This window comes from Canis lupus, chromosome 3, assembly GCF_011100685.1.
Source record: "Canis lupus familiaris isolate Mischka breed German Shepherd chromosome 3, alternate assembly UU_Cfam_GSD_1.0, whole genome shotgun sequence".
NCBI lineage: Eukaryota > Metazoa > Chordata > Mammalia > Carnivora > Canidae > Canis > Canis lupus.
In genome coordinates this window covers 27777961-27804444 of record NC_049224.1, presented here as the reverse complement: position 1 = coordinate 27804444, position 26484 = coordinate 27777961, and the positions used below count along the sequence as shown (strand labels likewise).

Genomic DNA, 26484 nt, shown 5'->3' with positions numbered 1-26484 from the left:
GTGGTGATGACCAGTGTGGATGGGAAATGGAGAATAGCAGAATGCAGACACATAGGAGTGAGACAGGTGGCAGCACAGGAGAGAGTGGAACCCACCTGACAGAGTGACACCTCCAGCTGCCCAAACTCATGATCAACATTGACTTTGCATAAGGGAATCAAGCTTCAGACAGATTAGTGTGTAAGTGGTTCCCAATTTAGACCCAAGTTGTGCTAACACCCGCCATCTGGCCTTAACACCACTTCTTCCTTCTCTTGCTCCAACTCACGCCTCCACATGCTTGCACTACTGCCTAGACAATAGCTGAGAGTTGGGTGGAATCCCTGCTTGGACAGGAGTGGGGACAGAATGGGGTTGCAAAAGGAGTCTGATTTCTTGAGCCTCTGGAGCTAGGAAAGAGCAAGAAAAGGAATCCAAGATGATGACATCTCTGAATATTCTCAGTTCTATGAAGTTGGAAGCTGATACTGTACTAGATACTCATAGTTGATAGCTAACATTTATTGAGAGCTTACTAAGTGCCAAGCACAGCATTTATGTGTACTAACCCATTGTTACCCCCACCAACCCTGTGAAATAGAAACTAATATCCCTGTTCTATAGGTGAAGAATCTAGGCACAGAGAAATTAAATAGGAACTGTGTTACAAAGGCTCCTAACTCGACCTTATGCTCCCTTGGCACAGAAACTTCCCTGGAAACCCAGAATCCATCTTATTGGTAAGGAAAGTGAGACCAGCAATGTTAAGAGGCTTGTGTAAATCCATATAGCTTTCTTAAAAAAGTATTTTATTTATTTATTTATTTATTTATTTATTTATTTATTTATTTAAGAGAGAAAGCACGAGTTGGGGTGTGGCAGAGGGGGAGCCAGAAAGGGAGAAGCTTAGTGGGGAGCCTGATATGGGACTCAATCCTAGAATCCCAGGATCATGACCTGAGCAGATGCTCAAATAACTGAGCCACTCAGGTGCCCTCCATATAGCTTGTTAAAGGAGTTGTCAAGAAAACCTGAAGAGGTATCTGGGTGACTCGGTCAGTTAAGCATCCGACTCTTAGTTTTGGCTGACGTCATGACCTCAGGGTCTTGAGACTGGGCTCTGCACTGGGCACAGGGTCTGCTTGAGACTCTCCCTCTCTCTCTGATCTTGCTCTCTCTCAAACAAATAAATCTTTAAAACTATAAAAAGGAAAGGAAGATAGAAAACCCTAGAACTCCCAGCTTCTACAATAGTAATTCTTTTCTTATCTTTTGCTGACTCAGACAGGATTGAGGACATGAAGGGGACATGTCTTGAGTTTCTAATTCTTGCTTCATGTAGAAGCTGTTCCATGTCCTCGCTAGTTTTGTTGCCCAGCTCTGGGAGGTTCTGGCTTTCCTGAGATGAGGCACCCAAATTATAGTCTGGCTGAGTATCTCTATCTCCTTCAGCAGGGCCCAGGCCAAGGCCCACTGTCCTTCCTAAGACAGTTGACCCACTTTGAAAAAGAACCAAAAAGCCACTCCTCCTCAAGGATAAAACCATCTGCCACTCTGAGCAGAACTTGCCTCAACTCTGATGAGCTTCTCTTTTTTCAAAGTATCTCACAATCACACACATCACAGTGTGTAGGCTCTTGGACCAGACTGAGAAAGGCCTAATCCAGCTCTACTGCTTTCTAGCGGGGCGACAAAGAAAAGTGACTTAGCCCTTCTGTGCCTCAGCTTCTTCCTCTGATAAATGAAAATCAACCTCATAGGGTAGTTGCAAGGACCTATTGTGCATGAATACTCATCAAGCATTTAATGTTAGCTGTCATTACAGGCGGCATTTGTTCTGCAAAATTAACTCACCATGAGACATGGCTTATAAATGTCTTGCTAGGAAAACGTTAAAATCTCTCAAATTCAATCAGTGTATGGGAATTATATATCTGAAATAGTCCAAGACAGTCCAACATGAGCTTCAGTATTCCAAGATCTGTCTTGGAATTCCCAGATTAAGTCTTTCTCTCAGTATAACCTACAGATATATTTTCATTCTTCTTGAGCATCCTGGAGGTAAGTATTAAAATGAAAACACATAAATAAAATAAAATCACACATACTAACTTCTAAGGAAAAACAATAATTTTCAAAGGTAGTGTACTTCTAGTGAAGTATATTAAGAGAACAAACTAGCCCTCTGTGCACATGAGGATGAGTACAGAGACCCAGCTGCATGGGGGAGATGGCATGGCAACTTAGTGCTGAGCCACACTGGCATCTATTTGTTGAGTCAGACCCAAGCTTCTAAACTTACCGAGCTCATTATCCTGTGTGCATACCAGGCCCATAGGCTGAAATTGCAGCCTTTTTTGCTTCTTTTTCCTTAAGCAAGATTAGATTCTGCTACAAAATATCCCTCATCTTCAATGTGAACTTCTGCAAAAGGGTGATTGCAAGTATGAGTTTATATAACTCCCTATGCTGTACCCAGTGCCCAAAAGTCAGGGGATGAGGGTGAAAGATTTGTTCTCCAGGTAATGTGAATTTCAACGTTTCTGTCTTTAGAAAAATTTCCACACGCTTTGTTTTAATCAAAACATTTACGTACGTGTACACTGATTTTTGTTTTGGTTGGTATGTTGACATATTTGTTGGTGTGTAGACATATTGTAAAGTCTACCAAACAAAATCACAAGAAACCTGTTAACTCAGAGGTGTTTAGCTTTCTCAATTAATTCACATTGATTTGTTTCAAATGCTTCGCTCTTCTGATTAGACAGCAAAAATAGTTTGAGAAATTATCAAAATCAATCACCACTTGAAATGTAGGTCTTCTAAAAATGAAACTATACCTATTTATGAGTTGAGAATCATATTATGGTTAAATCAGATAAGAGATAGGAAGGTGTAGTCAAACTTATTACATTCCATCTTCCTGGGTAGTAATTTAAATTTAAATAAATTTCATTTAAATCAATTCCATCCTAAAGTATGTGCATTGATGCAATCATTATGAATTGTAGACGGAACAGATTTAGGTAAATAGCACTCAGAGTTTAGTAGGATGAGTTTAAAAAAAAAACAACAACACCTGTCATCTTGTTCTGATTAGTCAAAGAAAACATCAGAGAATAAGTACCTATTTGGAGAAGTCTGTGATATGAAAAGTGACTTTTTGACCTCATAGAAGGGATATAATAGAAAAAGTTTTCAAACTAATTTTTTCAAATCAATCCTACCAGATTTTCTAGACATTGTATATCAACTCATATACTTGATGCTAATCAACTTTTATTTTTTTAATAATGGTATATAAGAAGTTAAATGAATCATTAATCAGTATTGTGAAACTTCAGCCGACACTTCAAATTCATATTTATTTTATAGTATGCTTCAGATTTTTTTTATGCTTCAGATTTTTATTCTAAGAAGTCACATCATCAAAATCAGTAATTAATCCATATGAAATAGTTAATATGAAGTTCTAACTCAGAAAAAATCAGAGAAATTATTTAGACAAAATGAAGCCACTTTTTGGAGGCAACAAAATTTCTGATTTCTACTCTGCCATAGATACAGATTGAGTATGGATATTTATAAAATTAAATGAATGTAATGGCATTTTTTTCTTTATCTTCCGCACCAGAATCTTATTTCATTGAATTTGCTTCTGTTGTCTTGCCTGCCTCTGACCTGATCATTCTGATAGCAGAGACAGTTTTTTGTTTGTTCTGGGTGTGGCCTCATCCATGTTCGGGAAAACAGCAGAGCAAAGCAGGATGCACGTGTATGACCAAAACAGAGGAATGCTAGCAATTTTATGGGTTTTATACTCAGTGGTGCTTCATATTAATTTCCTGTGATTTATGTCTTAATGCTTAATTGCTCCATTTTGCAATCGGCCACCAGCTGCAGATAATGCAGGTCACAGTCACCAGATTAGTCAGCCTCACCTTCCTGAGACCATTCTGCACATTTGCCAACAGTGTTCAGAACCAAAGCCACCAAAGGGTCACAATAGGGAGACGGTTGGGTAAGAAAAGCTGGTTTTAGGGGCACCTCGGTGGCTCAGTTGGTTAAGCATCTGCCTTCAGCTCAGGTCATGATCCCAATCCCAGGGTCCTGGGATGGAGCCCAGCATCTGGCTCCCTGCTCAATGGGGAGCCTGCCTCTCCCTCTGCCCCTCCCCCTGCTTGTGTGCACACTCTCTCTCTCTTTCTCTCTCTCTGTCAAATAAATAAATAAATACAATCTTAAAAAGAAAAAAGAAAAGCTGGTTTTAAAGCTGTAGTTCTCAAAGTGTGATCCCTGAACAAGCCGCATCAGCATCTTATGGGACTTGTTAGAAATGCAAATTCTTGAGCCCCACCCCAGACCTAGTGAACCAGAAACTGGAAGTGGGTCCCAGCAACCTGAGTTTTAACCAGCCCTGCTGCTGCTTTTGATACACACTGAAATTTGAAAGCCATTGAATTAGACTGATTCTCAAATGTCATGATGTTTTTTAAATGGATGGTGTGATGTTTTTATAATAAAGTTTCAAAGGACCCAAGATAATGTTCATATTACAAAAAAATTAGGGGAAGGGGCACCTGATGGCTCAGTCAGTTAAGTGTCTGTCCTCAGCTCAAGTCATGATGCTAGAGTACCAGGATCAAGTCCCACCTCGGGCTCCTGCTCAGCAGGGAGTCTGCTTCTCGCTCTCCCTCTGCCTTTCCCCCTGCTCTTTCTCTCTCTCTTGCTCACTCTCTCTCAAATAAAGAAATAAAATCTTGGGCAGCCCGGGTGGCTCAGTGATTTAGTGCTGCCTTCGGCCCAGGTCGTGATCCTGGGGACTTGGGATCGAGTCCCATGTTGGGCTCCCTGCATGGAGCCTGCTTCTCCCTCTGCCTGTGTCTCTGCCTCTCTCTCTCTCTCTCTCTCTCTCTGTGTGTGTGTGTCTCATGAATAAATAAATAAAATCTTAAAAAATAAAATAAAATCCTTGACCTCACAGAGTTTACATCATGCTTAACCAGGCCAGGAAGGCAGGAGTCAGGACTGACCCGCCCAGGGAAGCTTAAATTGTGGAGCATGCATATTTAATGAACAAGGACAACTGAGACCCTCCCCACTCCCATCCTTTCCCCCACTCTTTTGCTTTCCTGGGATCTCTCAAAAGGATGTAGATACCAGCCTCCAACATGGAATTTGGCATAACCAATATTTACTACTGCATTTAGAGAATCAACAAATTTATTTAATATTTAATTATTATGAATGAATTCAAGAATTAATGAATTAAAAACAAAACAAATAATGAGTATTTGTCCTCTTTCTTTATCAGACTTTTTAAATTTTTAAAATCCTGTTCCTTCCCTGGGTACAGTCTGTTGTTGTTGAGGGATTTTTGGTAGTTATTATTTATTTTTTTTAATGAGCCTAGTGTTATTTTTATGGGAGTACTTTATGCTAGTATAAATTAATAGGCTTACTTTTTCTAAAAACAAATTTAGGCCATACAGTAGCTTTCAATAAGAGATAAATAAATAACACATTTATTGGGTTAGAAATATAATTCCAAAACCATGAAAACAAAAAGGAAGCATATACTCTAGCCCCAGAGGCTAGCATGGAAACTGTGCATGATTATTAATTCTATTTTTGCCAACCAGAAAAGGAAAAGTAATACAATGTATTGCTCTTAGAATGGGAAATGAGGAAACCAGTTTTTCAGAGGGATTTTTCCTCTAGTACTGCCTCCTAAGATAAAATAAACCCATCATGTGATACCCCACGTAAGGAAAAAAATGGTAAGCTATGTTAGTCAGTAACAATAGTTTTATAGCAAATCTGGTCCTTGCACTCTCTAAGAGATAAACTCAGAGGGCAGGTGGGTGGCTCAAGGCAGTTAAGCATCTGACTCTTGGTTTCAGCTCAGGTCATGATCTCAGAGTCTTGGGATCAAGCTCAGCAAGGAGTCTGCTTGTCCCTCTCCCTTTGCTCCTCCCCTGGCTCTCTCTCTCTCTCTCTCTCTCTCTCTCTCTGGAACAAATAAATAAAATCTTAAAAAAAAAAAAAAAAGATACTCAGTAATGGGGGTTCCAGATAGGACTAAGTAAATGTTGCCTAAATACATAGTTTTACAGTAATCTAATGTGGTACAAGGACAGATCTTAAGTAGCCAAAAAGTGGATGGAGAACAAGTCCCTTAAATAATCTTGGTAATTGTCACTTATCTCTGCTAAGTTTTTGAAAAGGGTTAAATAATTATAATTTGAGGTTATTCTCCACCTAGATTATAGCATTCGGATTTTATGCTACTGACTGATAGAGGATAGAGGATACATAAATCTTGTACGTCAAGCAAGCAGGTGGCAAGGTTGTTACTCTATTTTTTTTTTTTTTTTTTAGGTTGTTACTCTATTAAGCAAGTTGAGAACACCTCCCCAAACTTTCTGCTCAGAGAGAAAGAAGGTGGACTGCAGAACACCTGAGCCAAGGCCAGAATTTTTCTTCAAGAAACATCTTTGCCTCCATTCCAGGACCTGGGTGAGGCCTCTGAAGAAACACATAAATCTGCAGAATTGCATGGGACTCATCTTCCTGGCACTGGTGCCTGGGCAGAGCTGACGTACCTAAGCTCGACCTGGAAATTTTTCAGAGCAGGTATCATCAATTTTGCCACAAAAAAAGTCCAGTCCTGTTCCTGTGGAACATTTGATTCCGAACAGCATAATTTCCTGAGGTGCCTGCCAGAATGAATCAGCTACAAAGTATACGGCCAGGCACCTGCATAACTTGACCTGCTTCATGAAGCTATTTGAATTCTGGTGAATGACTACAGAAGGCAGCAACCAACGCTTAGAGCCATTCTTTCTGGAAGAAGTTAGGTAGTGGAAACAATGGTCTATAGAGGTCCCCTCCCCCAAGCCCATAATACATGCTATTAAAACTAGATCCTAATCACACAGGCATAGCTGCATGATCTGCTATGGCAAAAAAACCCTGTGTTCTAGTAACCAAAAAGTGGCCTCTTAGAGATTGTTTGATCTCATAACCTTCTCTTGGCTCTCTTAAACTTTGACAAGGCATCAAAAGAAAGTTTTTTTTTTAAAGGTTTGATTTATTTATTCCTGAGAGACAGAGAGCGAGGGTAGGGGGGAGGTGGCAGAGAGAGAAGCAGGCTCCCTGCAGGGAATCTGACGTGGGACTCGATGCCGGGACCCCAGGATCACGGTGTGGGCCGAAGGCGGCGCTGAACCGCTTGGCCACCCGGGCTGCCCCATTTTTCTGCTTCTTGATTCTTTTGTCTCAACAGCATACCTTGAAAATCACTTCATACTAATATAAACAAATTTGCATTCATTTAAAAAGTTACTTACTGGGGCACCTGGCTGGCTGAGTTACAGAGCATGAGACTCTTGGTCTCAGGGGTTGTGAGTCAAGCTCCACATTGGGTGTAGAAATTTCTTAAATAAAATATTTTAGGGGTGCCTGGGTGGCTGAGTGGTTGAGTATGTGCCTTCCCCTCAGGGCGTGATCCTGGGGTCCTGGGATGGAGTCCTGCCCTGGGCTCCCCGCAGGGAGCCTGCTTCTCCCTCTGCCTGTGTCTCTGCCTCTCTCTCTGTGCCTCTCGTGAATAAATCAAATCTTTAAAAAATAAAATAAAATATTTTAAAATAAATAAATAAGTATAAGTTACATTTCATCTCATGGTTAGAATCTAACATTTCAGTTGTTTCCTTTGCTATTATACACCAAGCTGAGGTTAATATCCTTGCATTTTTTTTCTTGCCTGCATGTGCGAATACAACCATGACATCAATTTCTAGAAGTGGAATCACTACTGAAAGAACATGCCAGTGTTTAATTTTAATGACTATTACCAGCTTGTCTCCCAGAGAGCACAGCCATTCACTATCCCACTACCACTATGGCTGGATGCCTGTTTCTCCACTCTATGACCAATCAAGTGTGTTATCAAACTTGTCTCTGCTAATTTGGAAGGTGAACAATTCTTTATCTTTACAGTTTAAACCAAAATTGTATTCCTCCTTTCCTATTTTATACATTGTATTTCTTTTCTTGTAGTGCAATAGCCACTATCTCCAGAGCAATGGAAAATAAGCATGATGACCTTCATGGGAAGGAGGTTGGTGTTTCCTATGAAGCATGATTTCGGCTCTTGGGTTGATATATAAGGGTATTTGCCATGTTTAAGAGGTAACTACAGTATTTTTATGTTATTAAAAGCTTTATTTTTATTTAGATATTTTCTAGTAATAGAACTTGAATTTTTTCAAACGCCTTTGAGCATCTGATTTCACTCTTTTTTTTTTTTTAATTTATTTATGATAGTCACAGAAAGAGAGAGAGAGGCAGAGACACAGGCAGAGGGAGAAGCAGGCTCCATGCACCAGGAGCCCGACATGGGATTCGATCCCGGGTCTCCAGGATCACGCCCTGGGCCAAAGGCAGGCGCCAAACCGCTGCGCCACCCAGGGATCCCCTGATTTCACTCTTTTTAACCCTTCTTGCCAACCCAGCTATGTATCTTACCATTTCTGTATTTGGTGCTTCACTTGTCCTTGGCCATCTGACCGGCCAGTTGCCTTCACTCTCACACAGTGTAGTGGACATGGCAGTGCTCCACTCAGAGCCCTTCACCCACCTTCCAGGTTCACTCTCTGGTCACAGACACTGCCCAGGCCTAGCCCAAGGCTGTACCCTGACTGGCTGATGAGGGCAAAGGGGTGTCCCCAAGGCCTCAATTTGGAGACCCCTCTAAAGGACCATCCCAATTCCAAAGCCCCTCACAGAATAGGCTGAGGGCTCAAATTGCAAATGCATTGTGAGTCAGCCTCTCCCTGTTTCCCAGGTCTTCCTCCTCCATTCCTTACAGGTATAAACCCTGAGAGTATTCCTTAATAAATCTTTTGCATGTGACTCTGTCTCAGAGTCTGTTTCCAAGGATCTCAATCTCTGACACATAGAAATCTGTGAACCCCTCTGCAATAGGTATTTTCTGCTTGTCCTTTCAGATCTCTGCTCTTTCCACCTGGCTTTCTGCCCTGGAAGGCTCACTTGTGTGGAATACACCAACAGGGTGCCTTGCCCTCTGGCTTTCTGTTGGATTTAGCCAAAGGAGTGCCACAGAAGATCTGAGGGAGGGAGAAGAGTAATGTTGGATATTTATTCTCTGACCCAAGATGGATGGGTCATTTCATTGTTGGAAGGCCAATGCTGCTGTCAAATTTGCCTATTCTACATGACTCTGTCCTTTCAGTTCTGGCAACATCTGCCTCCTTTTGTCCCCTCAAACCTAGAGATGATGAAAACCCTATTGCCGCTATCACTTGTGGTCCTCTAATAAGCCCACCTTTCCTTTATTTTATTTTTTTGGCCACACCGTTTAAACTAGTTTTCCTTATAAATAAATGCTCTTTAAATGATCCAGATTTGATCATACCGTCTATTTCCTTTCCGGATCAAGATTAATATATACCCATCAGGTGTAAGGAGCAAGCTGAAGTCCCCCATTGCTTCCTGCCTATAGTAGCAAAGTTTTAACACAGGACAAAGGAAGCAGAGGCAAGGACATAAGAGTAATAGTAGCTAATATTTACGGAGTGCTTATTATATGTACCAGTAATGTCAAATAAAAAACAAATCCAGACTTAGACAAAGAAAGACTTCATTTGCAAGGATTACTGCAAAGATGGGAAGTAGGGGCAAAAGGGACTCCTACAATAGAGGGAAGAACTCTCTGACATAAGATTTGCAAGTTTCTCAAGGATGATGCAAAATGGGTTTTCTTTTATAGAGGGGATGAACAGGCTAGAAGGAATCTGAAGTGGACAAGGGGAATAAAAGAGTGAAGTGACTGATCTGATAGCAGATCAAAGAATGTTCTTCTTTTCTTTTTTTTTTTTTTTTAATTTATTTATTCATGAGAGATACACAGAGAGAGGCAGAAACCTAGGCAGAGGGAGAAGCAGGCTCCAGGGAGCCTGATGTGGGACTTGACCCCAGGACCCCAGGATCATGACCTGAGCCAAAGGCAGACGCTCAACTGCTGAGCCACCCAAGGATCCCAATCAGAGAATGTCCTACCTTGAGGTCCACCTGTTTTCAGGAGAGGCTGTTAAGGAAGGCCTGCGTGCTAGTCCAGGCCAAAGATGAGTCAAAAGTCCAAGGATGTGGGGGAAGAGACAATCCTAATCAAAGTTTGTTAAACAAGCATTTTGTTCCAGTTGATTAGTGGGGAGACAATAGATCAGCTAATTATTTTTAAGACAAAGAATGGGAATTTGGAAGGTCTGTGTTTGGACTTTATCATAAGTCAACAAAAGAGTGCTCATGAGTATTAGGTAAGTCCTATGGGTTAAGGATGGCTCTTTGCAGTAAACCATTTTCCAGAACATAGTGGGTAGGGGATTTCTTTACCCATTGCTGTTTTCCAGAATCATAGGACTCAGGTAAAATTCAACACTGTCAGCACAAACCTAAGAGTTTTAAATACATCGTCGTATTAAATGCTTTCAACATCTCTGCTTGCATAAATATATTGTTAAGAGGGTACCCGGAAGACAAACTCGGGGTGGGGGATGGGATGGGGCAACTGGGTGATGGACATTAAGGAGGGCATGTGTTGTAATGAGCACTGGGTGTTATATGAGACTGAGGAGTTACTGACCTCTACTTCTGAAACCAATAATACATTGTATGTTAATTAATTAATTGAATTGAATTAATTGAATTATATTGTTAATTATAATTGCCACAAGGCAATGGTGAGGGGCTATATTTAGAGGGTAGAGTGAGGGAATATGGGAATGTAAGGAATTTTTCCTTTTTTGGTATTCTGAGGAGCTGTGCCTGGTTGTAAATAGCCCATCCATTAGTTAGGGTCCATGGCTATCTTGAGGTGGGTCACCTACTGAGCCCATTCACATTCAGTTTAGTGGTCATTGGCCCTTTGGCCTTGGTCTGTTTTCTGTTGCTGAAAACTATTGCCTAAAAGCAGCCTTGGGGCGCCTGGGTGGCTCAGTCAGTTAAGCATCTGACTTGGGCTCTGGTTGTGATCTCCCAGTCCTGGGATGGAGCCCTGGGTCAATCTGCTTGTCTCTCTCCCTCTCCTTCTACCCCTTCTCCTGCTCGGGCTCTCTCTCTTTCTCAAATAAATACAATCTTTAAAAAATAAAATAAAATAAAACTAGCCTCTACAATTTACCCAGTAAATAAAGATTCAAACCCACCCAGAATTTTCTGTCTATTGCACTCCCCAAGTAGGGGGGAAAAGGACAAAGTGGAAAAAATGTTAAACAAAGCCAATATGGATTTCCCAGAGTTACTGCCTACTATTCAGGAAAACCCCTACCTCACTTCCAATTTATTGAGATCCCCCTCCCCCCAAAGTCTTCCCATTTTGTTCTGGGCAGTCCTTTATTTCTAGATAGAACAAGGCTGTGAAATTCTGTAAAATTGTTGTGATTTATTTTCTGCTAGACCAACTAGCAAGAAATTTATAAATACATTGTTATTGTGGCCATTGTTACTGATATTATGATCATGTTACTACCTTTTGGTAATTTTGTTTCTTCTCTCTCACTCTACCTTATTTTCGAATAAGATAGTAGAAATATCCAATATCTTTAACACTTCCCCTGAATCTGATCAAGTTCTGCAAAACCTAGAGCCTAAAAATTGTTACTTGGTCGGATATTGATAACAATAGGAAATTATTGCTAATTTTTTAGACATGACTAGTGGCCTACCTATTTCATTTGACATCTGAAGCTGATCATTTTTAAGCCCCTAAATCTCTATCCAACAAAATTATTTTCAGTAATAATATTTTTTTTTTAGATTTTTTTTAAATTTTTATTTATTCATGATAGTCACAGAGAGAGAGAGAGAGGCAGAGACATAGGCAGAGGGAGAAGCAGGCTCCATGCACCGGGAGCCTGACGTGGGATTCGATCCCGGGTCTCCAGGATCGCGCCCTGGGCCAGAGGCAGGCGCTAAACCGCTGCGCCACCCAGGGATCCCCATTTTCAGTAATAATCATGACTTCAAACTGATAATAGTAATGGCCAGAAAAATAGTGAATTTTTATTTTGTTAATTTTTAGAAAACATGCCAGTAAGATAAAAATAATGAAACAAAGATTACATTAAAAAGGAAAAAATGTAATGGATTATTTCTATAAATTACATTATTGAATTTGTAAGGGAAAAAATTATACCTATATAGTGTATGTAACGTTATTTGAGAAATAACATTAGAGTTTAATTGCAATTAAATGAGAATTCTAACTAAAATAAAGATATTATTCAACTTATCTGAGATGTTTTCTGTATGAACTAAAACTTATTAGCCTTCTGCTCTAGAGTTCCAGCCTATTCCAAGTCATACGTTTCAATGTTTGCCCCAAACCATTGATGAGAACAAGTCTTTATGAAACCAAGACTGGCTCATATCTGATTTCTGTCCACACAACGAAAGCTGTTTAGATATTAGAAAATGTAAAATTACCAAAAAAAAAAAAAAAAAAGTCACCTTGCAGTATGAACTCTATTTTGCTGTTTTAATTTTAAACCCAAACAATGACTTCACCTGGTCACATAGAACAGCAGATTTGAAGTAACTCATGTTTTCTTTCTTCATCTTTACAATGATTATGCCAATGTTCATTTCAAATCTGTATTTGCATATGCAAATACAGGTGCAAGAATATTAGTATCTCCCAAGGGTTTCAGACACAAGCTATCTTTCCCTTTCATCCAACCCTCCCAACCTAGCTCAATGATTCCAAACCATTAGGAATGTCAGGGACCAGTTGTGTAACTGGGAATTCTCTAATTACACAATCTTTATTTAAAAATAGGTAGTAAAAAGGGGCACCTGGGTGGCTCAGTCGGTTAAGCTTCTGCCTTTTCTCAGGTCATGATCTCAGGGTCCTGGGATTGAGTCCCAAGTCGGGCTCCCTGAAGCAGGAGTCTACATGTCCCTCACCTTCTCCCTCTGCAACCCTTTGCTTATGTTCTCTGTCTCTCTCAGATCAATCAATAAAACCTTTTTTAAAAAATAATAAAAATAGGTAGTAAAAAGTGCTAATCTGAAGCTTAAATATATATTATTCAATTGTATCCAGCAATTGTTTAGTACTAAACAAAAATTTTTAGGGACAAATATTTTATCACTGACGTTATTTAGAATTGCCAGTGCATAGTAGGGTTTTTTTTTTTTTTTTTTAATCCTGTGCACTGCCTGCACCCAGGGCAGACCACCCTGCTTCCTCACTGTTACATTAGCACAATTCTGAGACAGAGAAACTGAAGAAAAAAACTATTTTTTTCTTTGTTCCTTTCCCCACTTCTATTGCTAGGACCTGCACCTCTGCCTTACACATACTTTAACGTAAGTTTTTTTGAAGTCTTCTAGCACAGCAGATAACATCTATGGAGTGCCCAGGGAAAGTCATCATGAACCTTTTCTAAGACCACTGATACCAACACCTTGACACCAAGACCCCTGGCTCCAGGGCAAAGTGACTTATGGAGGACCTGAGTACCCGTTCTTGCTCAACCAGTTCCTAGATGCCTGAGAGGATTTGTATCCCAGACCACCTTCCTCAATATAAAAACTCCAGACCCCCCAGCAAAGACATGATTCATGCTCTTTTCCTTTCCAAGTCTCCCAGATATTGTCTGTGTTTCAGGATTTCTTTTTCTTTAGTGGCCACAGTTCTTGATGACACCCCTTCAAAGAATAAAGAGGTAGATCAGATGAAGAGTGGTGGACAGCAAAGCAAAGTTTATTGAGTGATTGTACAAAGTTCCAGAAGAGGGATGAGACCCTAGAGGGTTGCCATTTTGGCGTTTAAATGTAGCAGTTTTGGGCAGCCCGGGTGGTTCAGTGGTTTAGCCCTGCCTTCTGCCCAGGGCATGATCCTGGAGACCAGGGATCGAGTCCCACTTGGGGCTCCCTGCATGGAGCCTGCTTCTCCCTCTGCCTGTGTCTCTGCCTCTCTCTCTCTGTGTGTCTCTCATGAGTAAATAAATAAAATCTTAAAAAAAAAAAATAAATGTAGCAGTTTTTATGGACTTTTTTATGGAACTATCTTAAGCAACCACGTCTGGGCCCCCTGAGGATTGGCTGCTAAGGTGCGCCAATCAGGGTTTTGAGATGCACCCACCTATCTATCATGTTAATGTTCATGGGCTAATGGTCTTCTTGGGCTAACATCTAGGGATTTATGCCTTAACTGCCTCAGCTCTTGATAGTGACATGGAACTATCTTAACCAACCAGAGTGTGCTAAAGGGTGCCAATCAGGGCTTTGATCATGCACCCATCTGCATATTAGGTTATAATGTATGGGTGCTGATGGTATTGTCTAAGCTGCAAAACAGGATGTCAGTGCTGTTGCTGTTTTGTCTTTGTCTAAGCTGTTCCAACTCCATGTTTTCTTGTTGGGGACCCTAACCCTGACTACCCAATTGTCCAACTAACTTCTAACATCTGTATCCACTTTCTCTATATTTTTAATATACTCTGCTCTCATTTCCTGCTGATACTAGTATGATTTCCATCCTATGCAAAGCCAAGGACCCTCTTGGCTGCTCCTGTGGAAGCCCCTCTGGGTCCTTGCTCCCAGCCTGCATCAATACTGGTGTATGATTAAATATAGGTGATTAAGACACTGGTATATGAATGCCCTTGCTCTTGGGTACTACAGACTAAAGTATTTAGATAGAGTTTCACAACGTTTACAACTTAATTTCAAATGACTAAGATATACAGACACCCCTGTGTACACACAGGACATATAGAAAGAATGAAAATGAAAATATGGTGAAATGGTAACAGTTATTTAATAAATATAGTAATCAGGGATCCCTGGGTGGCGCAGCGGTTTGGCGCCTGCCTTTGGCCCAGGGCGCGATCCTGGAGACCCGGGATTGAATCCCACATCAGGCTCCCGGTGCTTGGAGCCTGCTTCTCCCTCTGCCTGTGTCTCTGCCTCTCTCTCTCTCTCTCTCTGTGTGTGACTATCATAAATAAATAAAAAAAAATTAAAAAAAAAATAAATATAGTAATCAGGGGTGCCTGGGTGGTGCAATCAGTTAAGCATCTGACTCTTGGTTTTGGCTCAGGTCATGATCTCATGGTTGTGGATTCGAGCTCCTCTTAGGGCTCCATGCTCAGCTCAGAGCCTGCTTGAGATTCTCTCTCCCTCCCTTTCCCTCTGCCCCTCCCACTCATGCTCTATCAAGTAATCAACTAACTGATATAGTAATCAATTAATTATAGAAATCAAGCAATTAAATATAGAGTAATCATTCAATTTTTTTTTAATTTTTATTTATTTATGATAGTCACATAGAGAGAGAGAGAGGCAGAGACATAGGCAGAGGGAGAAGCAGGCTCCATGCACCGGGAGCCCGACGTGGGATTCGATCCCGGGTCTCCAGGATCGTGCCCTGGGCCAAAGGCAGGCGCCAAACCGCTGCGCCACCCAGGGATCCCTAATCATTCAATTAATATAGTAATCATCATACTATCTCTTTGTGCACCTTTTTGGAGATTTTTGAAAAATTAAAAAAATTATTTGTAATGAAAAATTGTAAAAAGTACTTTACCCATTAGTAAATTAAATGAAAGAAAAATATATGTATATATACACAAATATATTTGTATTTTCAGTTATATATGTCAGTTTTTCCTCACCAATTTTCTAACATAAATGTTTAAAAATCATATGATTCAAGAAGTTTGAACTCTTTTTTTTTTTTTAAGATTTATTCATTTATTTATTTATTTATTCAGAGAGAGAGAGAGAGAGAGAGAGAGAGAGAGGCAGAGGCACAGACAGAGGGAGAAGCAGGCTCCTTGCAGGAAGCCTGAGGTGGGACTCAATCCCAGGTCTCCAGGATCACACCCTGGGCTGCAGGCGGCGCTAAACTGCTGCGCCACCGGGGCTGCCCAAGAAGTTTGAATTCTTAAAGAATTGCCATCTTTCATAAAATTTACCTATATAATGTAGAGATCATCTATAGTTTTTGATGAAATGACTGATTGGACTAAAACAATATTGTGCTTAAAATTATAGCAAAGTAATTGTCTCAGTTTGAATAGGTCCCCAGTTGGTTAAGTGGAGTATTATCTATAGTTTCAAATCTTAAAAAAGACCTTGCTTATTTATTTTACCTAAATAACAAATTTTTAAAACTCAGTCGATAGGGACACCTGGGTGGCTCAGCAGTTGGGCACCTGCCTTCTGCCCAGGGCATGATCCTGGAGTTCCAAGATCTAGTCCCACATCAGGCTCCCTGCATGGAGCCTGCTTCTCCCTCTGCCTGTATCTCTGCCACATTCTCTCTCTCTCTGTGTGTGTGTCTCTCATTAATAAATGAATAAAATCTTTTAAAAAAAACAGAAATTAATTTTTTTGATTTTTTTCCAGTTCTAATTTATTTTTTTTAATTAATAGACTTTTTAAGGCCAGTTTTAGGTTTACCACAAAATTAAACTGAAAGCACAGAGTTCCCACATATACCCTCCACTGTATATGCAAAGCCTTCTCAGGACAATCAATACCCTGCCCCAGCACGGTACATTGGTTATACACAATCCTTGAACCAACATTATCAACCAAAATCCATAGGATACCCTGAAGTACGCTCTTGGTGTTGTACATTCTATGGGTTTTGACAAATATTTAATGACATGCTCCCCATTTAATACCATACAAAATTGGTGGCGCAGCGGTTTGGCGCCTGCCTTTGGCCCAGGGCGTGATCCTGGAGACCCGGGATCGAATCCCACATCAGGCTCCCGGTGCATGGAGCCTGCTTCTCCCTCTGCCTGTGTCTCTGCCTCTCTCTCTCTCTCTCTCTGTGACTATCATAAATAAATTAAAAAAAAATACCATACAAAATTGTTTTCAATTTCAATTAAGATATTCCCAGGGTATTTTTTTAGAAATTTAGAAATTCAAATCCTTTAATTTAAAATAACACTATTTAGGGGCACCTGGGTGGCTCAGTCTGTTAGGTGTCCGACTCTTGATTTTGGCTCAGGTCATGATCTCAGGGTGGTAAGATTGAGCCTTATGATGGGCTCACTGCCCTGATGGGCTCCCCCTCTGCAGGGAGTCTGCTAGAGATTCTCTCTCCCTTTTTCTCCCCCCTACTCTTTCAAATAAATAGCTTTTTAAAAATAAATTACCATTTATACTATTACTAGAACTATCAACTCTGTCAGTAAATCCTATTACAATAGACTTCTGCTATACTGTTTATTTTTGGTGTAACTTAATATTACTGTTAGAGGATTTCCTTCTCCTTCGGTGCCCAAGGTTCTTAGTCACACCACTTGGAAGAATGAAGAGTGGTGGGCAGCAAAAGCAAGGTTTACTGAGTGAGTATAGAGCAGTTTGTTGAGGGTACAAAGCTCTCAAAGAGGGAGGGGACCCAAGAGGGTTGCTACCAGAGTTTATAGGTCTAGGGGTTATTATGGGTTTGTTGGCAAGCTGTTTTAATCTGATTAACCCTCTACAAGCCTGTCATCCAATCAGGTTTTGTCGTCTATCTATCATGTGGGAAAGAGTGGAGGGCTCCTCCCAGAGTGGATGTAAAATCCTTTTAAGGGTGGTTTCTGAGGCAGCTGGGTGGCTCAGTGCGTTAAACACCTGTCTTCAGCTCGGGTCATGATCTCAGAGTTTTAGTCCTGCATCAGGCTTCCTGCTCAGCATGGAACCTGCTTCTCCCTCTCCCTCTGCCTGCTTGCTCGTTCTGCTTGTGTGCAGCCTCTCTCTCTCTCTCTCTCTCTCTCATCAAATAAACAAAATCTTTTTTTTTTTTAAAGGTGGTTTCCTCTTAGGGTGGGAGGGCCCCTTGTCCCTGCCTGTCTTTCTTCCAACCATCCATCACTAAGCAGATCTTTGTGAAACTTCTCACACTTGCATACATAGTTTTCACTAAAATGTGATGTTTCCACGTAAGTCATTGCTTTCAAGTGAATAAAATAGTTTTATGGTGTCAAATAAAAAAAAAAAAACATCAGGTTTAGGTAAGGAAAGACTTCATTCGAAAAGATGAACACAGGGTGGGAAGGCTGGAAGGGACCACTGCAATTGGGAGAAACTCTGACAATAAGATCTACAAGTGTCTCAAAGGTTAGACAAATAATTTTTCTTTTATTGGGAGGAGAAAACAAGAATGGGATGAAAGGGTGGGCCGGTGTGATTGGATAGTAAATCACAGAATGTCTTACCCTGAGGTCAGCCAATTTTCAGCTGGGTCCTTAAGGCAGAGTTTTGCTGGCTCAGACTGAGGGTGGGTGAAAGTTTAAGAGCCTGGGGGAAAAGGGAAATTTAACCGAAGTTTGATTAACAGGCACTTTCTTTCTAATTCCATGGGACAAGCAGTTCAACTAGTCATTTATGAGACAGAGTAAAGAAACTCAAAAGGTCTATGTCTGGCCTTATTAGGGGGCATCAGAGAATCATGTGTGGAAGGTTGGTTCTTTGCAATAAGCAGATTTTCACAACACAAAGAGTACAGGGATTTCTTAACTTTAACCTGATTTCCAGAAGCACTAGCATTAAAGAACAAAAATTCAATTAGAGTCAATTTAAGGATCTAATTTGCTCATTAATCCGCTCAAGAATTGGGTAGCATCCCACCCAGCAAGTAGAGGGGAGCTCTAGGGAGTTGTACAAAAATAAAAGGTGCTTACAGGAAGGAGGGTGGGGCAAGGAACTTATCAGCAAAAGAAAAGGAATTATTGTTTCAGGTCAGGTTACTTTCCCTAGGAGAGGGGGGGGGAAGGATGAGCAGGGGGTTTTACTTTGCAGATTGCCTCATCTTCCTTTGGGGGATGGGGAGGACACACGTGACAGATGACCTCACTGGTGCTGACCAGAAAATTCCTGACTGACCGGTTAAGACTACATTTCTGGGGGAGGTTGAAACTGCAATTAGGTTAGGTATTAAGCCTGTGTGGTGACTTGGACTAGCATAAGAGACTCCATCTTGTGCCTGTGGTTTCCTCACTAACATTGGGTTTAGGCAACGCTGAACGTTTTCAGTCCCCCATTTTGCTCAGGACATTCAGATCATTTGCATCAGAACCACACAAAGGGATCATAAGTCTCCTGACTAGGTGAAGCAGTGTCTCAGAAGTCATCTCTTGGTGTTGTTCCTGCAAAATCAGTTGAACCATCTCTTAGGAGGTGGTAGTAAAGGTCAGTTGTTTTAGGGCCAGGCATCCCTGAAAGAGGGATGCCTAAAGTGAAAAAGATATGAATATAAAATGTGGTATTACAGTCTGAGAATGGTAGATGAAAATCTTTCAATTATGTAGCGGCATTGAGTTCCTTGAAGCTAAGAAGTTGATGATTTTGGCAGTGCTGTCAGGATTCCTTTTCATATTAGGGCATGCATGACTGGAGCATTTTGCCAGACTTCCTTAGTGACCCAGACAGTGGCTTGTCCAGAGAAAAACCCAGCCTTATGTACAGACTACTACTGTGATGAGTCCTTTCAAGTAAATATGAAACAGGAGGGCTTTGATTCTCAATGCTTCTTCAGATCTTGAAGGAAAAGGCTAGATGTAAGAGTTCTAATAAGGACCTGAGTAATCAGGTCTCTCTTTTTCATTTATTATCATTTTCTAAAGATTTATTTATTTATTTAATTATTTGAAAGAGAGTGCGCTACTCTCCCCATCCCCTTCCCCCTCCACCTCCTGCTTGTAGGGGGAGGGGGAGAGGGAGCTGATCTCAAGCAGACTCCCCACACAGTACAAAGCTGCATGCCTGTGGGTCTCAATCCAATAACCCTGAAACCAGGACCTGAGCTGAAACCAAGAGTTGAACACTTAACTGATTGAGCCATCCAGGTGCTCTCCCCTTTCAGTTTATTTTTAATTTAGTTTTATTTTTTAAAATAAGCTCTAGGCCCAATGTGGGGCTTGAACTCACAGCCCCAAGATCCAGAGTCACATACTCTACTGACTGAGCCAGCCAGGAACACCCTGAATAGTCAGATTTTAAATCTCAACACCAAATCAAGAAAGGAGGGAGAAAGGGCAGCCTTGGTGGCTCAGTGGTTTAGGGCTGCCTTCAGTCCAGGGCGTGATCCTGGAGACAGGGGATCAAGTCCCACGTAGGGCTCCCTGCATAGAGCCTGCTTCTCCCTCTGCCTGTGTCTCTGCCTCTCTCTCTCTCTGTATCTCTCATGAATAAATAAATAAAATTAAAAAAGAAAAAAGAGGGATCCCTGGGTGGTGCAGCGGTTTGGCGCCTGCCTTTGGCCCAGGGCGCGATCCTGGAGACCCGGAATCGAATCCCACGTCGGGCTCCCGGTGCGTGGAGCCTGCTTCTCCCTCTGCCTATGTCTCTGCCTCTCTCTCTCTCTCTCTCTCTGTGACTATCATAAATAAATTTTTAAAGAATTAAAAAAAAAAAGAAAAAAGAAAGGAGGAAAAATTAGAAACATGTTTGGAGGATTGTGGCCAGATATTGAAGAAAAATGGAAGAATTGAAAATTCGGTAAAATTTGGCAATGAATGAAAGATGACAGGATCTAGTTCAATTTACAGGTAGGTAACATATTTTAGATATATTTTTTCATAGCTATCAGTTAGTTTCAGTTAATAAAAAGGTTCAGTATAGCCCAAAGACTATACATAGGACTAGAATCCGATAACCCACAAGAATGATAGTTTTCTAATGAAACAAGATTTTTCTCAACAGTTTCCACTTCACTCCTCACTTTGATCAGAGATAATCCCAAAGGATTATTTTTGATCATAAAATAGGGGAGATCTCATTAGATTTGGCTTGATTATGTACATAATAGGCATAGCAAGAATGGTAATTTAACATGATAGACCCTTTTTTTAATAGACCTTTTTAAATTTGTTTTGCTGGAAGTTTTCATAAGGAATCTCAGACTGAACTGATAGTTAAAAATCTATCTCTCAAGACTGGGAAGCCAAGCAAGAACTCACAACCAGATTTTATCTGAAATATCTCTAGATTTGGATGAATCACTCTCTTTTCAAGGTCCCCAAAATATCACCAGTTTCCTAGGCCTGCTAGGATGTGACCTTCTTACTCTCATGTAAAGCTAGAAACTCTTTAAGCCAGGTACCAGGCTGGATTTTCTGAAGAGACCTTTGTAGACATTTGTTCACAAAACTAATCTTAGCTCCTTTAAGTGTTAGTCATATCTGGTTCTGTAACTATCATTCTCAAATACATTTCAGTCAAAGCCTTGGATATATACCCAATATTTTCAACTGTGTACTGTTCCTTTTTTAAAAAGATTTTATTTATTTAGGAGCGCCTGGGTAGCTCAGTCAGTTGGGCAATTGCCTTCAACTCAGGTCGTGATCTCAGAGTCCTGGGATGGAGCCCTGCATCAGGCTCCTTCCTCGGCAGGGAGTCTGCTTCTCCCTCTTCCTCTGCCATTCCCCCTGCTTGTGCTCTCTCTCCGTCTCTCAAATGAGAGAGACAGCACAAGTGGTGGGAGGGGGTCCAGAGAGAAGGAGAACGGGTCCCCGATAAGCAGGAAGCCTGAGACAGACTTCGTCTGAGCTGAAAGCAGATACTTAAAGGACTGAGCCATCCAGGTGCCCCATCCAATTATGTACTGTTAACAAAGGGGAAAGAGGGAGGGCTGGGTGGCTCAGCGGTTGAGCATCTGCCTTGGCTCAGGGCGTGATCCTGGAGTCCTGGGATTGAGTCCCACATCAGGCTCCCTGCAGGGAGCCTTCTTCTCCCTCTAGGTCTAGGTCTCTGCCTTTCTCTCTGTGTCTCTCATGAATAAATAAATAAAATATTTTTTAAAAAGGTGGGGGGGAGGGAAGATTCTTATTAACCTATGCAAATAATTATGTTGCCATGGAAATAAGAATACTTAATAAGAATTTCCAAATTCTGGAAGGTTCAGGGAAGGGGGAAAAAAAAACAAATGTTTTATTTACAAAAAGCATTATTTATTAATTTGTTATGAGTTATAGATAGTAAAAGAGAAGAGTTCCTTATATCCAAAAAACAGGACAGTATACATGGTATTACAAACAAAACCCATCATCATCCTTCCTCAGTTCAGTCAGTTCTATGTAACTGCTCCTGTTCTGCTCAATATTGGGAATACAACCTCACGAACCTCTTCAGATTCTCTGCTGGAGTTCTAGAAATCCTGACTCAGTCCAGTGGTATTGATGTGGGGGGAAAAGACAGAAGGAAATGTAGATAAAATTATGTCTTTAAAACTTGCAGCCCATTGACAAGGACTTGAGACACAGAGTATATAAAGTTCCTCCAGGAAACTCCCAACTGTCTTAATTTTAATGCCTTACTAGGGAGAAAAACAACCTCAGTTTGACAATAGCCAGGCCTCCAGAATCCAGAGAGTTCTCTTTAGCATATGAAAGTCCTTTTGGACACCACCCTCCGTCCTTACCTCCCTCAACTCCCAAGTATATAATCAGCCATGCCTTATAACCCCAGTGCAGCAGCTCTTTCTGCACATAGGTCCTCTCCCTGTGCTTTAACAAAACCAACTTTTTGCACCAGTGATGGATTTCTCAAGAATTCCTGAGAAATTCTTTTATGGCCACTGGCTCCGGACCCCAACAACACAGCACTCCAAAGACCACACCAGTATGGTCTCAAAGTTATTTAAGCCATGCCATCAGAGGCCCCCTGTGTCCTCAGAGTACCTGGAATGTCTTTTCCAGGGATCTCTGTGGATGTTCCTTTTTGATGAAGATGAGTGGGTACTCCTAGGAATTTTCTCTCATTTTTCATCTTTGACACTTTTTTCTACGCTCTTAATAAAAGACTGTTGGCAAGAGTTTTTCAAAAACCTCAGTTTTGCCTCTTATCTTTCTTGCCTGTGTATCTCCTTTACTACTCAAAATGCTTCAGTTTTGACATTTCTGACATGACCGAAAGTATCTTGGGGTTTTCCCCACCCAAACAATTCTCTGCAATACCAACTGGGGGTCTATAATTTAACTCAATTCCAGCAGTACCTACCTGGAAAATCCCACAGGCTAAGGGCTCAGTCCTAAAGATTGCTCTGACCCCATTTTAGGTGCCAATCAAAAGTAGTAGGTCCACAGGTTGCCTTCAACTTCCATCCAGTTTGGCTACAAATATAGGGGGTTCCCATGACCCCTTTCTTAGGTTCCATTAATATGCTAAGGTAACTTACAGAACTCAGAGAAACACTTATGTTTACCAGTTTTAGGAAAGGATATGATAAAGGATACAGATGAACAGCCAGATGGAGAGGAACATAGGGTGAAGTCTGGGAAGGTCCTAAGTCCAGGAACTTCTGTCCCCGATTGAGTTGGGGTGAATCACCCTCCTGGTAGATACAGTCACCCACCTGGAACCTCTCTGAATCCTGTACTATTAGGTTTTTTTTGTTTTGTTTTGTTTTGTTTTGTTTTTGTACTATTAGGTTTTATGGAAGCTTCATCATGTAGGTATGACCAATTATCAGCTCCATTTCCAGCCCCTCTTCCTAGGGAGGAGGATGTGGGGTGGGGCTGAAAATTCCTAGCTTCTGATCAGGGCTTGGTCTTTCTGGTGACCAGCCCTCATCCAGGAGCCTACCCAGAGTCCCCACAGGAGAACAAAAGATGCTCCTAATGCTCTTATCACTTAGGAATTTATAAGAATTTTCAGAGCCCTCAGTTCACAGGTGGGGTAAAAGACAAATATTAGAACAAGAAAGGCTCGTGGCACTCTTGTCAATTAGGAAATTATAGCAGTTTCAAGGGCCTTGTGCCAGGAACCAGGAGTAGAGAACAATACATATATTTTCTATTATCTCATAGGAAGGAACCTCAATGTAATTTCTAAGTGGGAAAGGAGGAATCCAGAAGATAAAAGCAGGTAAAGTATTAAAACATGCCCTTTCTGCTAAGAATTGACTCCTTGGTATTATGAAATAGGCTTGTGATTATTAGGTGTATTACAGGTTTAAGCTAACTTCTCTAACATGACAGATTTGGACATGAAAACCCATTATTTCTTCAGAAACATTTAAAACAAGACAATTTTGAACTCCTAAGCTTCCGTTTTGTGCTATTAACTTAATATCTCCAACTAGAGTTTTCTGACCATTTAAAGAAATACAAGGCAAGGAAAGAGGAAAAAAAATGACACATGTAAATAAAGGAACACAGTTTTCAGGAAGCTGAGTGCTATAGTCTATCATTCAGGGATCTTGGCTCAGTATTTATATTAAATCTAGCCACAAAGACAGGCCTATATGAAACCTAAACAAATTGAGCTTAAATCAGTGGGAAGCTAAGTGATAAAATCTTGCAACTTTATTCAGAGTTAAAACAAAGGGAGAGAGAATTTCCTGGCATTATGCTACAAACACTTGATTCAGCATTTTTTAGATTAATCCCCATATCCCTATTATTTCTATCAACTATAAAGTACTTTTTAAAAAAGACTGTTATTTTTATTCAGGGTATTTTCCTAAGAAATTTGGGTGCTCAAAAAATGTTAACACCTATCATATCATGTGTGTTTTTTTCCCTTCCCAATATCAGAATAGAGGCTGGCTACAGACAGAGGTTCCTGGTACCAAAAAAAAGTAAAGATTTATCTCAGCTGTCAGTGTGTTGAAGGATTTTGTTTTAATAAAGCTGAAATTATATCTTACAACAGGATTTTAAAAAACTGGTTATTACATGAAAGATAGCATGCTCAGTTTGGTATACCACATTTTCAAAACAATACTAATGAAGAAAAATGTATCTAGAGCCGTATCCACCAAAGTGAATACTGGGAGAGCACTGGCAAAAGATAAGAGGAAGGGAAGTGTGGTCAGAGTATTATTCTCCTGTTTCCTCCATGTGGTGGTGGTGGAGGGCTGGATTCCTTCCTCCACTAAAGATCTCAGCTCCTGTAAGACAGTTCTCTCACACAGCCCTCTCTGTGTCTCCAGTTCCAGCAATCAATCCTTGCCCTTGCCCTTGCCCTTGAGATAGCTCTGATACTAGCCTCTAGGTGCTATGCCTTGTGGGTTCCCTGCATGCAGCTCACACCTTTGTTCCTGCTCAGATCATTAAACTTTCCTTGAATTATCACAATTTTTTTTAATTTTTATTTATTTATGATAGTCACACAGAGAGAGAGAGAGGCAGAGACACAGGCAGAGGGAGAAGCAGGCTCCATGCACCGGGAGCCCGATGTGGGATTCGATCCCGGGTCTCCAGGATCGCGCCCTGGGCCAAAGGCAGGCGCTAAACCGCTGCGCCACCCAGGGATCCCGAATTATCACAATTTGAATGTTCAGTCTTTTCATGTTAGAATCCTAACTAATAGAACAACCATCTCTATTGCTGAGTATTATCAAGAGTTTGGACTATGGTTCTGAACCAGTTATGAATCTTTCACTCATGGGACATTGAGTTGAGTTGTATATATGATAGATAAATGTATCTATAAAAGGTAATGCAAAAATAATGGTGAGGCCTAACACATGTCTAGCACAAAACTGGACATACTTTTGCTGGAATCTGGAAAAATGTGGTTTCTTGAGTTTACAAATGAGCACAATCAGAGCAATAAATTGGGCAATTGGGCTGCTCAGACAACAGGGCTGAAAGGTGACCAGCAGAGTAATATATTTAGTGTGGATACTTTCACGGACAAGGCTATACAGCAGTGATTGGTTATAATCATTGCTGTCTTGTTTAATGTTCATTTAGTGTTTTAACTGCTTCAAACATATCACCAAAAGTTTTATTAGTGAAATAGTGCTTTGAACTTAAGGACATCAAGAATCTCCAGGCTTAGTGTTTAAGCTTTGAATAATACCTATTGCCTAAAGTCTTAGAAATTAGTTTAAAATGCAAGTTCATTTAGAAGGAATACTAATTGATTAAATGAATGAGGCAGCAGTTCTCAAATTGAAGAATACATAAGAATCACTTCAGAAGCTCCTTAAAAATATACATTGCTAGCTCCTATTCTTTTTTCTTTTTTTTTTTTTTTTATGATAGGCACGCAGTGAGAGAGAGAGAAAGAGGCAGAGACACAGGCAGAAGGAGAAGCAGGCTCCATGCACCAGGAGCCCGACGTGGGACTCGATCCCAGGTCTCCAGGATCACGCCCTGGGCCAACGGCAGGCGCCAAACCGCTGCACCACCCAGGGATCCTGCTGGCTCCTATTCTAAAGAACTTTTCATTAGTTGTGGCTTAGGAATTGCATGTTAAATAAGCTTTCCAGATAATTCTGATAACAGATCACATGTATTAAGTATTTGTTGCTGCAAAACAAATCACCCAAACTTAGCGATTTAAAACTACACCCATTGGGGTGTCTAGGTGGCTCAGACGGTTAAGCATCTGACTCTTGATTCTGGCTCAGGTCATGATCTCGGGGTCATCAGATGGAGCTCTGCTTCTGAGCACTGACTGTGGCACCTGCTTAAGATGGTCTCTCTCCCTTTTGTCCACCCCCTAACCCCCCGACCCTGT

General features: G+C 40.9%; 1 long non-coding RNA gene across 9 annotated transcripts; it reads left to right on the top strand.

Annotated features, from left to right (window-relative positions):
• On the top strand, nt 1-26484 carry LOC102152539. Of its 9 annotated transcripts, none has more exons than XR_005356315.1 (6): nt 4-180; nt 6361-6615; nt 7782-7956; nt 8041-8101; nt 23820-23877; nt 26007-26484. It is a non-coding gene; the product is annotated as an uncharacterized LOC102152539 (long non-coding RNA). The 9 variants fall into 9 exon arrangements; XR_005356310.1 differs by having other exon boundaries at nt 8041-8172; XR_005356309.1 differs by lacking the exon at nt 26007-26484 and adding an exon at nt 24549-24630 and having other exon boundaries at nt 8041-8172.